Source organism: Heterocephalus glaber, unplaced genomic scaffold, assembly GCF_053883595.1.
Source record: "Heterocephalus glaber isolate CG9 unplaced genomic scaffold, H.glaber_assembly_v1.0 deba00001608, whole genome shotgun sequence".
Taxonomy (NCBI): domain Eukaryota; kingdom Metazoa; phylum Chordata; class Mammalia; order Rodentia; family Bathyergidae; genus Heterocephalus; species Heterocephalus glaber.
In genome coordinates, this window is record NW_028258379.1 from 40057575 (window position 1) to 40070522 (window position 12948).

The following is a 12948-nucleotide window of genomic DNA, read 5'->3' on the forward strand; positions in this document are numbered from 1 at the left end:
GTGTATTGTCATTGTCATTTAATTGAAGGAACTGTCTGATTTCTTCTTTAATTTCCTCTGTGACCCATTGGTTATTCAGAAGTGTGTTGTTCATTTTCCATGTGTTTATGTAATTTTTGCAGTTTCTTTTGCTATGGATCTCCAGTTTCATTGCACTATGGCCTGATAATATACAGGGGATAACTTCAGTTCCTTTGCACTTACTTAAACACGTTCTATGAGCGAGTATGTGGTCTATTTTGGAGAATGACCCACGTGCAGCTGAGAAGAATGTGTATTCTGATTTTGTGCGGTGTAACACTGTAAACATTTGTTAAGTTCATTTATTCAAGAGTTTGATTGAGTTCCAGTATTTCATTACTTATTTTTTGTCTAGTTGATTAATCTGTTTGTGACTGGGGTATTGAGGTCCCCCACTACTACTGCATTAGTGCATATATGTCTTTTCATGTCCATTAGTATTTTATATAGTTGGGTGCACTAGTGTTTGGTGCATAGATATTTATGATTATCATCTCTTCCTGTTGGATTGTTCCCTTTACAAGGATGTAGTATCCTTCTTTGTCTCTCTTAATCAGTGTTGGTTTGAAATCCACTTGATTTGCAAAGAGGATAGCTACTCCTGCTTTTTTTCGGGTTCCTTTTGCCTGGAGTATTGTTTTCTACCCTTTAACTTTCAATCTATGAGTTTCTTTTTGAATTAAGTGTGTTTTCTGTATGCAGCATATTGTTGGATTTTGCTTCTTGACCCATTCTGCCAGTGTATTTATTTTGATTGGTGAATTGAGACTATTAACATTGATGGTTATAACTGATAACGTATTGACTTATCGTTGTCATGACTTTTTCTTTTTGTTGGATTCTCCCCCTTTACATTTAATTTCTTGTGCCCAATGGATTCATTCTGCTGTGCTTCCTGGGGTTGTGATCCTCATTGTCTGTTCCTAGGATATTATCTAAACTTTTTTGGAGTGCTGATTTGGTATTCATGAAGTTCCTAAGGTGCTCTTTGTCATGAAAGTATCTTATTTCTCCATCAGTTTTGAAAGATAGTTTTGCAGGGTACATCATTCTGGGTTGGAGGCTGTTTTCCTTTAGGGCTTTGATTGTTTTTTTGGTTTTGTTTTTTTTTTTTGGTACCGGGGTTGGAACTCAGGTCCTTGTGCTTGTGAGGCAGGAGGCAGGCGGTGGAACCACTGAGCTAAATCCCCGGCCCATCCTTTAGGGCTTTGAATACATCACTTGAAGCTCTTCTTGCCTTGAGGGTTTGCATTGAGAAGTCTGCTGTGATTCTGATGGGCTTTTCTTTGTATGTGATTTGTTTCTTTTCTCTCACTGCTTGTAGAACTTTGTTCTTCTGTTGGGTTTCTGGAATGCTAACACTTATATGCCTATGTGTAGATTTTTTTTGATCAAGGCTAGTTGGAGTCCTATATGCCTCACTTATCTGTATGTTAAGTTCTGTTGCCCTGCTTGGGAAGTTTTCTGCCATCATTTCTTTGAACAGTTTTTTGTTGTTTGTTTTTTTTTTTTTTGGTACCAGGGATCCAACTCAGGTCCTTGCGCTTGCACAGCAGGTGGCAAAACCACTGAGCTAAATCCCCAGCCCTGTGAACAGATTTTTTTATGTTGTCTGCACTCTCTCCCGTTTCTTCATTGACTCTGATCAGCCTTATGTTATTCTTCTTTGCATCATCTAGCAGCTGCTGGATTGATTTCTCGTGGTCCCTTAGAATTTTGAAGCAATTTTTCTTTTCCTGGTCACTAATTGCAATCTTATCTTCTATATCTGAAATTCTATCCTTACATTGGCTCATTCTGTTGTGTAGATTTTCATTGGAGTTTTTCATCTCCTAGAAATCTGTTTCCATCAGTTTTATGGATTCCATTTGTTTCCTATGTTGGGATTCCATCTTGTTCCTCAGCTTCTCTGTTTTTTCATCTGTGTCCTCTCTAGATTTATTAATCATGTCTTGCACTATGGGCACAATCTCTGCTATTATCTGAGAAATTATTTCTGATTTCATTTTTTCCAGATCCTCTTTTGTTGCCAGTTCAGGGAGTCCAGGTATTTGAGTATTAGAGTGTTCCATCTCATTTCCCTTTGGCATTGCTATAGGTGATCTGGAAGTCTGGTTTTGAGACTTGTTTATGTGTCTTCTCATTTCGATGGGGGTGCAGGTGGGGGTGGGGTGGTGCTGTTGGCGCCTGCTGGGCTCACCTCCTCTGTGCTGGGAGCAGTGGAATGGCATCCGGAAGCCCCTTCCTCTGGGCTCACTTGACATTGTTCTTTGATGTCTTTTGCTTTAGGGAAGTTTGAATTTGTAGATAGTAAAGCCTTCTAATATTTGTCTCGTTACATTTTTTTATTCATTCAGTTTATTGGTAAATTTAGGTATACAGTATGAGGACATTATCATTGGAAATTTGTACCTGTACATGATGTATCTTGCTTCTTTTTTTTTTTTTTTGGTACCGGGGATCAAACTCAGGTCCTTGCGCTTTTGAGGCAGGCGGCGGAACCACTGAGCTAAATCCCCGGCCCTGTATCTTGCTTCTTATGTTTTTTCCCAATTCCCCTGCCCTCCCTTCAACCCCTCCACCCCTCCCTATTTACAAAGACTTTGTGTCCATTTACACATGTGTGTCCTATTGATTTCACTTAAGAAAATGGCCTCAATGTACATCCACTTAGCTATAATTGTCTCTAGTTTCTCATTCTTTATGGCTGAGTAATACTCCATTTTATTAAAAAACCACATTTTCTTTATCCAGTTTCCAGTTGATGGGCAGTTGGGTTGTTTTCAAGTTTTAGCTATTACAAACTGTGCCACTATAAACATGGGTGTGCTGCATATATCACTGTGGTACGATTCTTTTAATTCTTTTGGGAAGATACCCAGCAGGGGAATAGCTGGGTCAAATGGGACTCTAATTCTAGTTTTTTTGTCATTGCATTTGAGTTTCTTGTCTTGGTGAGATTTACTTTGTCCCAAATTTAAAAAACAATTCTTCGTCCGGGGATTTAGCTCAGTGGGTCCACCACCTGCCTCGCAAGTGCAAGGTCCCGAGTTTGATCCCCACTACCGAAATAAATAAATAAATAAATAAAAATAAAAAACAATTCTTTGTTTTCTTCTAACACTCCTATGGCTCATGTTTGAATGTTGCTTCATTGGTGTATATTTTGGGGAGTTAGTACAGTATAAGGCGTAGGGCTCTTGTTCTTCACCTAGGGTGGTAGATACCTGTTTTATCACATATTAAATTTCCCTGTCTGACCTTTTCTTTCTGTGATCTCTTAACTTAGTTGCATGTATGTGTGTGTTACTGGGGGTCAGAGCCAGGGCCATGCACGTGCTGGTGGAGCACTCTGCCACCTGGCTGTACCCACACCCTTGATTCAGTCTTAGCACTACACAATGATGATATATCATGTATCCCCCATGCTGGGTGTCAAACTCAGGACCTTGCACTTGGCAGGCAGGTGTGGCACCACTGAGCTACATCCCTGGCCCCTCAGTGGTCTTCTTGCACGGCAGCTGTGAGTGTACATTTTGGTGTTTTCTTTTTTATTTTTTTTGGTACCAGGGATCAAACTTGGGACCTTGAGCTTGCAAGGCTGGCAGTGGAACCACTGAGCTAAATCTCTGGGCCGCCTCCCCCCCCTTTTTTTGTATGGGGGATGGAAGGTGGAACCTTGTGTTTGCGAGACAGGCGCTGGAACCACTGAGCTACATCCCCAGTCCCATTTTGGTGTTTTAGGGTAGTCAAGTCCCCTGATGAATATTCTTTTTTCATAGCTCTACTTATGACTTTTGTTTGTTTGTTTTTTGGTATCAGGAATCTAACTCGGGACCTTGCACTTGCAAAGCAGGCAGCGGATCCACTGAGCTAAATCCCCGGCCCTATCTACTTATAACTTTTCAGATGAATTTTAGAGCTCTGTTGCTGTGTTCCAGAAACAGTCATACTAGAATTTTGATTGGATTGCCTTTGGTGGGATTAGTTGAATTTACAAACTGATTTGGGGAAAATCTGATATTTTGAAGATCTAAATCTTTCTATCCAGAAATATGAAATGTATCAATTTTTTTTCAAGGTCTGTAACCTTTTTTCCCCTAGGTCTTATGTAACTCTTGTCAAATTTGCTCCAGGATATATTGTTTGTAATTTTTGTTACTGTTGTGAATGGAATTTTTTTCTACCTGTTGTGAATATATGGGTCGGACGAGGCAGTAGTTATGTAACACTGTGTATTTGGGCACCTTTTGAACTCTCATCTGTAACAATTATACAGTGTTTTGTTTTGTTTTGTTTGTGTGTGTTCTGTGAATTTTAGCATATGTTTAGATTCACAATAGCGCTGTCATCATCAGACTGTGGAACAAACAGTTCCTTTGCTCCAGGAAATGCCTCTCATGGCTCCTTATGGCCACCGCCCCCTAGCATAACCTTTTGCAGCCACCTACCTGTATGTCCTCCATCCATTTAAGAATGTAAAGTAATATCTGGTGTTCATGGGGCATGCCTGTAATCCCAGATCTTTGGGAGGCTGAGGCAGGAGGGTTCAAGTCCCACCTGGCAACTTAGTGACATGCTGCCTCAAAAAAAGAGGTAGCTCAGTGGTATTGCATTCCTGGGTTTGGTCCCTGGCACCCTCCACCCTCTAGCACCGTAAAAAAAAAATGTGAAGTAAGATGGGGCTCATCTCACTCAGCTGCTCTGCTTTTGAAACTCCTCCAATTGATTGCATATACAGTATTGATAGTTTGTTTCCCAGCTGCAGACAGGGCATTTGTAGAATTGGACAGTTGTCACACACAAAGGGAGACCTGGAGCCTAGGGGAAGGGGCCAGGGCCTGGATAGGGGAGCTCCAAGTTGAGTGGTTATAGTGAAACTGTTCAGAGGAGGAAGATGGAGCACAGCAAGGTGGTGATCAGTGTGGCCTACAGGCCTGGGGAGCTCTGTGTTGAGTTCACAGGGTTTTCAGAGGCTGAAGCATAACCATGAAAGTGGTTTAAGCGTGCATTTTTTTTTCCATCTGAAGAGAAGTTGTGTTGTGTTTTAGAAGTTTCCTAATGAGGTGCCAAAGAGTTGGTTTTCATTGTTCTTGACCACACATTTGACCTTTTAATATGGAGATTTTCCTCTTTTTTTGGTACTGGGGAATCAACCTGGGGACCTTGAACTTGCAAGGCAGGTGGGGAACCACTGAGCTAATCTCTAGCCCAATATAGAGATTTTTGTCTTTCAGTTCTGGGTAGTTGTCTTTTTCTTTTATAATTTAAAATATTCATTTTCAAATTCCTTTTTTCTTAGCCAAGGATGGTGGTACATACCTGTAATCCCAGTATTTGAGATGCTGAGACAGGAGGATCTCTGCAAATTCAAGGCCACCCCACACTGTGAGTGAGACCCCCGTCTCAAAAAAAACAAAACAAAAAAATTAATAATAATAGTAATAATGATGGGCTGGGGATTTAGCATAGTGGCACTGTGCCTGCCTTGCAAGGGCAAGGTCCTGAATTCAATCTCCTGCACGCCCCCAGAACAATAATAATGACAACAACCCCTTTTGTTATTATTTCGTTTTGTTGGCAGCAGTGCTGTTGATTGAACTCAACCCCTTGTGCATGCTAGGCAAGTACTCTACCACTAAGCCACAGTCCTGTCCCTCCTGAAGTTCTTATTAACCAAAGACTGGAACTGTTGAGTAGAGCTTTGAAATTTTAAAAATTTGTTTTCTAGCTCTGTCTTTACTTTCTGGGAGATACTTTTAATTTTTTATCTTCCAGTTTTTGTGTGACAGATGTGTTTCTATTGTGCTCCTACATCTAGCTCTTTAATTTTCTGTTTATTTTCATCTCTTGTTACTGTCTGGCATTCAGTTCTGGTATTGTGAATGCTATTTCTTCTGTTGACTCCCTGAGGATAGTAAAATCTGTTTTCCGTTTATAAAATAGATTTTACTCCCTGCTGTTTCCCTTTTCTTTGAGATTCTTCTTTCCTAGAGGCTTTCTTTGGAAGTCTGGTAACCTCTGGTTGTCTGTCTGTGTTTAAGGACTTGCACAGTTGCTCAGAGTGGTGTTTGCATCCATAGGACATGCATGGCCCAGTTTGCCTGTTGGGAGTTGCCTGGTGCTTTGGATCCCAGATATTTGTGTCTCTTGGTCCCTTCTATGGGTTTTTCCTAACAAGAATCCTCTCTGCCTGGCAGAGCTGGTTTTCCTAGCTCTTAGTGACAATTTGTCACTTAATCCCCTTTCCACTCCCCTGTTTCATTCCTGTCTCCCAAGTCAGAGGCTTGTCAGTTTTCACAGAATGAGTTTCCAGCCTCATAAGAACCAGCAGCACTTCTGGGGACAGTGAGCCGCAGACTTCCTGTGTAAGCTTTCGACCTTATGGTCAGCCCAGTGACTTCCTATCTTCTCTGTACCTGGGAGGACCACTGTGCCTGGAGCCCCTTTCCAGCAGTGCCAGGCAGATCACACAGTCTCTGTCTGTTTCTTCAGCTCTCTGTCCACTCTGTCAGAAAATTATTGACATATCTTCCGCACTGTTGTCTTCTCCACTTGTATCTTTACTCCTGTGTCCCATTACTGTCCTTCACTTTTCACAGAAAGTGTCCTGGCCTCTTTCTTCTTGTCCATTGTCCCTACATGGCAGGAGGCTCTAGAAAGGGAACAGGGAGAGCAGTTAGGTCTTGAACCCCATTTACTCTCAGCCTCTAATTCTAAATACTCAGTAAGCATTTGTTGTTAATTATAAGACTGATCAAACATGATCCTGGGATGTATTTAACTCCTTAAGACTTCAGATAAATGGTTGTATGCTTTAGTCACGATTTTATTGGTGAAGACTACATTAACAACTTTAGAGGAGGTTTGGAGAATAGAGGAAAAAAAATCCCAGTCGTAATATTTTGAATATCATTTTCATTTTTGAATATGCTCTATATTCGTATGCATGTTTTTTCAACATACTTTTTGTCATAATCTTGTGTCCTGTTTTTTCCCCCTCAGAATTTTGTCCTAAGTAGTTTTCAGTATTGCTGCATGATTATCATAATTTCAATGATTAAGTGTAGTGCCATTGATTAGAACAATTGTCAAGCTTTTCTCATAACTCCTTTAAAGTTGAAATTGAAATCTCCTTCAAAGCCTGTTTATATATAGCTATTCGTATTTACTATGTTAGAAATTAATACTAAGAAATTTAAAATACAATAATCCTATTACATGTTAACATACAACATATTTTTATGGAAAACAATTTTTCCAAAACAAATTATGAGAAGAGTGATATGTTTTAATTTTTTATAAATCTCTACTGTCTAGTTTAATAGCTACTGGATTCTCATATCTGCTCTGTATTCAGATTATTTGGATATGTTGTTGTATTGTAATGTATGAATAAATACATAGCTCAAAAAGACGAAATAGGGCCGGGGATTTAGCTCAGTGGTTCCCCTGCCTGCCTCGAAAGCACAAGGACCCAAGTTCAATCCCCGGTACCAAACCAAACCAAACCAAACAAAAAACCAAAAAAAAAGACGAAATGCCTTAGTACCCTTTCAGATCGTAGTGAGTATTGTTCTTGAATAATATACCAGAACTTAGCAAGTAGTACTTTCTTGGGGACAGGGCGACAAGCATTAGTTAAATTTTTATTCAGAGTAGGTACATAGTGATTGAGTGACAAAAACAGGTGCTAAGAAGAGTTTGCTTCAACTGAAATTTTGGAGTAGCAGATTTGGAAGCAACAGAAGGATGAAAGAAAGTCTTGTTACTCTGATGACAGCTGAAGAGCATGAAGGCGATCAGGGTGCTCATGTGCAGTCTAGAGGTATAAGGAAAAACTCATACATAGTACCCCGTTCTTACAGATTAACACCTCTTCATTACACATGGGTATACATTGTTTTACTTGTGGTAAACACAAAAATTTACAGTTGTAGCCATCTTTAAGTGTAGGGGTTGTGGCACTGATTGCTTCGCATTGGTGTCTAACCTCCACCACCATTCACTCCAGAGCACGTAGCCCTCACTTTTTACACATCACATACTTACAGATTTATCTCCTAAGTCATCCCCAAGTCAGTCCTCACAGCTCATAAACAGTAATATTTGGACACAGCGCAGTGAAAATGTGTATCTCCCCAGCTGTGTGCCAACAGAATGGCACTTTGCCTTTTTGTTTTGGCCATTACATTGTACACTTGATCTTAGCCAAAAGGCCAAGAAGCGATGGCCATCACATTCTAAACAGATGTTCTTTTTGCAATCTATTTAGTGCCACCTTTTTTTGGACTTTTATGGATTTTGCTATCTAAGGTGGCTCCCCATCGTAGTGCAGACGTGCTGGCTCTGTAGTTGTCCTGCGTGCAAGGCTGACCCTATATCTTTCCCAGGAGTAGAGGTTTAGTGTGGTAAGTTGGTGTTCACAGTGGCCTCACAGAAGTTTAGTGTGAGTAAACAGCATCACCTGTCTCTCTTTTTGAAGAAGAAGCTTTCTAATTTCTTAATGCTGCATAGATAGAGGATGATGTTAGGAAACATTGTATGCTTTCTTCATCTGCCTGCTGAGTTTTGACTCTGCCTTTTCTGGGGTGGAGCCCTAGGAGCGAATTGAGACCTCTGTACGTAGGGTGGGCATGTGGAGGGTGCTGGTGATGCCCGTGCAGCTTCCTGGTGGCTGAGGAGTGATGGCCTTTCTGTTGGGGTCGTCCACATGGTACACGACACAGCTGTTTGCCTGCACAGCTCAGGTTCCATTCTTCAAACACATTCCAGGCTTGTCTTCCTGTGCCTGCCGGTTGTGCTGCTGTAGGAACTGTTCGGCGCCTGTGTCTCCTGGTGCCGCCTCTTCAGTTAACCTGTCAAGTGGTAGAGAGAGAGAGAGAGCTGCCTATGATCAGCGTGCCTGTTTTTTTTTTGGTACTGGAGATCAAACTCAGAACCTTGTGCTTGCGAGGCAGGTGTTGGCACCACTGAGCTAAATTCCAGGCCCCCACATGCCATCTTTCACCAAATGTCCTCGTGGATGTGGAAAGACTTCTTATTTCACTATTTTTACTCAGGTTCTGTATTACACAATTTGTAGAGTCCAGGCTTCTTAAAAACAAAAGAGCATTGCCCCAGACCTCCTGTTTCCTAGTCTCCTCAGGTGGCACTTTGTTGTCTTTGAAACTGATTTTTTTAGGGTTAACTTTCTTGTCTGTAATAATGTACTTGGCTTCCTGCTTATTTTCCAGTTTTAGGTAGTATCTGTTGACTCTGTTGAAATGTACCACGTGTACAGAAAAAGTGCCCAAATCATAAATGTACATGTTGATGAATTATCAGAAAGTGAACACATTTACATAAGACTGACCCAGGGTAGAAACATTTTGTGACTCACACACCCAGAAGCTTGCCTGCCTCCCTCCCCACCCCCCACCCACCCCCCTTTTTTTTTTCAGTTAATGGGGATTGAACCCAGGGCCTTAACTCATGCTAGACAAGTACTCTACCACTTAGCTTTTCCCCCTAGCTTTTGCTTCTCCTTCTTTTGCTTCCCCTTTCAGATCATTATTTCTCATCCCCGAGGAAGCTACTGTGCTGACTTCTAAAACTATAGAATAGTTTTGTGTATTTGACTTTTTAACATTAAGGAAATCATACGGTATATTAGTGTCTTTTGATTTTATTTCATGCTGTTACCTTCTTCCATGTTTTCATGGTTCATCAGGCTTTGGTTTTGGTTTTGCATTGATTGATTGATACCAGGGATCGAACTCAGGACCTTGCACTTGCCAGGCAGGTGCGGCACCACTGAGCTACATCCCTGGCCCTAGGTTTTGGTTTTTTGAGATAGATCTCATTATGTAATTCAGGGTCTCAATATGTAGTTCAGGCTGCCTTGAACTCACTAGTAGCCCAGGCAGGCCTCGAACTCACAGTCCACTTGCTTCAGGTTGTCAAGTGCTGGGATTGCAGGTGTGTGCCCCTAAGTCTGTCAAAGCAGTTCATTAAGTTTAATTTTGAAGTTTTATTTTGTATACACTTGTAGTGGTTTGGGTTGGTATCAGCCTAAATTGTATCCCCTCCAGTTCCCGTGGTGAAGTCCTGGCTTCCAGTGTGACTGCTAATAGTCTTTATAGAAAGTTAAACAAGGCCATGAGGATGAGCCCTGATAAAGGATTTGTGTCCTTATGAGAAGAGCCACCCAAGAACTGGGTCTCTGCCCTCTGTGGACACAGTGAGAAGGAAGCTATCTATGAGCAAGCTAGAGAGCCCTAGCCAGTCCCAGTCCTACTGGCACCTGAATCTCAGACGTCAGCCTCCAAAACTCTGAGAAATGACATTGCTGTTGATGAAGAGCCCGTCGCTGGTGTTTTTTTAGGGTCTCCTCGGCAGACTGATAAACCATTCTTAAAGCCTCTGTGTCCCCTTGATAAACTTGGGATCTTTTTTTGCCTACTCTTTTAGTGGTTGTGGATGCTTTAGCCATTCACACCTTTCACAGGCAGGATGTTGGGATCTCTTGACCAGCAATACATTGTCAGGAAGCAGAAAATGAGGCTTTTTTTTCCAGTGGTGTCTGCTGGACCAGTTCTGTTGGGGATTACAGGGGAAGCCCTTCTCATGCGTGAGCTGTCTGTGTCTGTTTTGTAATTTTCCACTTCCTTCTGGCATCAGGGTGAATAGGTGGAATTTCCCACAACTTCACAGAGCAAGTAACAGAACACTTCTCTTTCCCCACCAAGTGAATATCTTGACTTCTGCTGTGTGCCCTTTGCACCTCGTGTGCCCTCGGAGCGAGTGGATAGTCTCCACCTTTCAGAGGCACCACCACAAGGGTGCCCCTCAGTGGCCCCTTTCAGTGACCTTAGGGTCTCACCTCCATCTGAGCGTTCCATGCTCCAAGCCTAGGTCAAGATTAGTTTGGTGGTTGAGTCATGAGAGCAGGGAGCTGGGAGGAAGAAGGCTTGGGACATCCCCCTCAGGCTTCATGGGTACACATACCATGTCCCAGGAAATAGTGATATTTCAGTCTGGCAGCATGTGGCTTAACAGAAAGACTGTTTTCTGTACTTTTTTGAACCTAAATGCAATATATTTGAGCTTCCTTTTGCATAGCAGTCCCTGAAGATGAAATATGTAAGAACAGAAGCAAAGTAGATTCTTTAGAATAGGAGGGTTTTGCACAGAACCAGAAGAAACAAGTGATTATGAGGCTGGAAGCCAAGTCTGAAAAGATGAGGGACAGCATGCATGCATGCATTCAGTACCCTGTGCTGATCTGATTGCCTGTCTCCAGTGGGGTGCAGTCTTGCCACTCAAATCAGTTTCCCTTTCTGCCACTTCTAAGTTACCAGCCCTGTAGAGAATCAGTGATTAGGGTGAGGGTGCATTAGACCAAGTAGCTGGGTATGGTGCCACATGCCTATAACTCCCTCATTTGGGAAGCTGAGGCAGGAGGATTGGAAGTTTGAGGCCAGCTGGCTATATTGTGAGTTTAAGGGCAGCCTGGACTATGTAGCAAGACCTTGTTAAAAAATAAAAAGCTTAAAAGAAAAAGAAGACAACAGAGAAGAAACACATATGATATGGCTATTCCCAAGGTATGGCGTAGTGGGACCCCCCTGGAGGTTTTCTGGGACCTTGTGAGAAGATTTCTTTTTTTTTTTGGACACAGGCTCTCCCTATGGAGATCAGCCTGGACTTAAAATCACTGTGTAGCCCAGGCTGGCCTGGAACTCACAGTGATCCTCCTGCCTCAGCCTCTTAAGTGCTGGGATTACAGGCGTGTGCCACCATGCCCAGCTTTGTTTTCTTTGTTACAATTTTTGTTTTGTTTTGTTTATTTTGTTTTGTTTGGTATTGGGTATTGAACCCAGGGCTTTGTGAATGCTTTGTGTAAACTACCGTGGAGCTCCATCCCTGGCCCCTGTAGAAATTATTTTTATATATTGAGTGATGGATGATCCTAGCAGGTGAAGATGCTGATGCAGGTCCATTTAATAACTACTAGTAATACTTTTTTATTAAAAAAAATTTTTTTTTGGTACTGGGGATTGAACTTAGGTCCTTGCACTTGTGCAGCAGGCAGCGAAACCACTGAGCTAAATTAAATCCCCGGCCCTTTATTCCTTTTTAAAAGAGAAATGCACATAAACAGGGACAGAAGTTCTTTGTGTATCTTGGTGGCTTTTCACCCTCTCCTGAACAGAGGTCACCAGGTGACACATTTGTTGTCTCTGTACACATTTCAGGGTTGCCCCACAGATTGTCTGAACAAGTCCCTTTCCTTAGCTGCCTAGAGGGTGTTCTGTTCTGTTCTGTTCTGTTTCCAGATGGAGTCGTTCTGTTTTCCAGGTTGGACCCAAGCGGCCCCTGCCTCAGCCTCCTGAGTTCTGGACTCCGGGCATGTGCCACACTGTGCCAAGGCTTTTTTTCTAATTTTTAGTTTTTATATTTTATTTTTCCAAGTATATAAAAAATTGGCATTTCCACGTATAATATGGATTATTAGTGAAATATTTAATATTCTTTTCAAACTAAGTCTCCAAAACCTAGTGTGTATTTTGTATGCAGCACATCTCAATTTAGATGCTAAATTTTTAATAACTGAATCATACCAGAGCACTAGAGTTGTATTTAATGGAAAATATTTAACTTTTAATTAAAATGAGTTTAAATTAAATTTAAAGTATTTTCTTGGTAATACTACCCATGTTTCCAGTGCTTCATAGCCATGGATGGTTTTTAGCCACTATGTTAAACAGCTGATCTTTAGAAACTAGTATATGACCTTTTCACTTTTGCTAGTATTTGTAGGAACTTATGAAATATCCAGTTTCAATAAATATTGTCGGGGCTGGGGATTTAGCTCAGTGGTTCCACTACCTGCCTCGCAAGTGGAAGGACCTGAGTTCAGTCCCCGGTATCAAAAAAATAAAA

The 12948-nt window shown here is 41.6% G+C and overlaps 1 protein-coding gene across 10 annotated transcripts in view; it reads left to right on the forward strand.

Annotated features, from left to right (window-relative positions):
• Positions 1-12948, forward strand: part of Mark3 (microtubule affinity regulating kinase 3) — a 105784-nt gene that overhangs the window by 32166 nt on the left and 60670 nt on the right. The window contains exon 1 of one of the 10 annotated variants that reach the window (XM_087195158.1): positions 5327-5409. The exons of the other annotated variants lie outside the window; for them this stretch is intronic. The gene's annotated coding sequence lies outside the window, so the exon portion shown is untranslated. Of the gene's footprint in view, positions 1-5326; positions 5410-12948 lie in introns of those variants that run through there. 10 annotated transcript variants of the gene reach the window in all.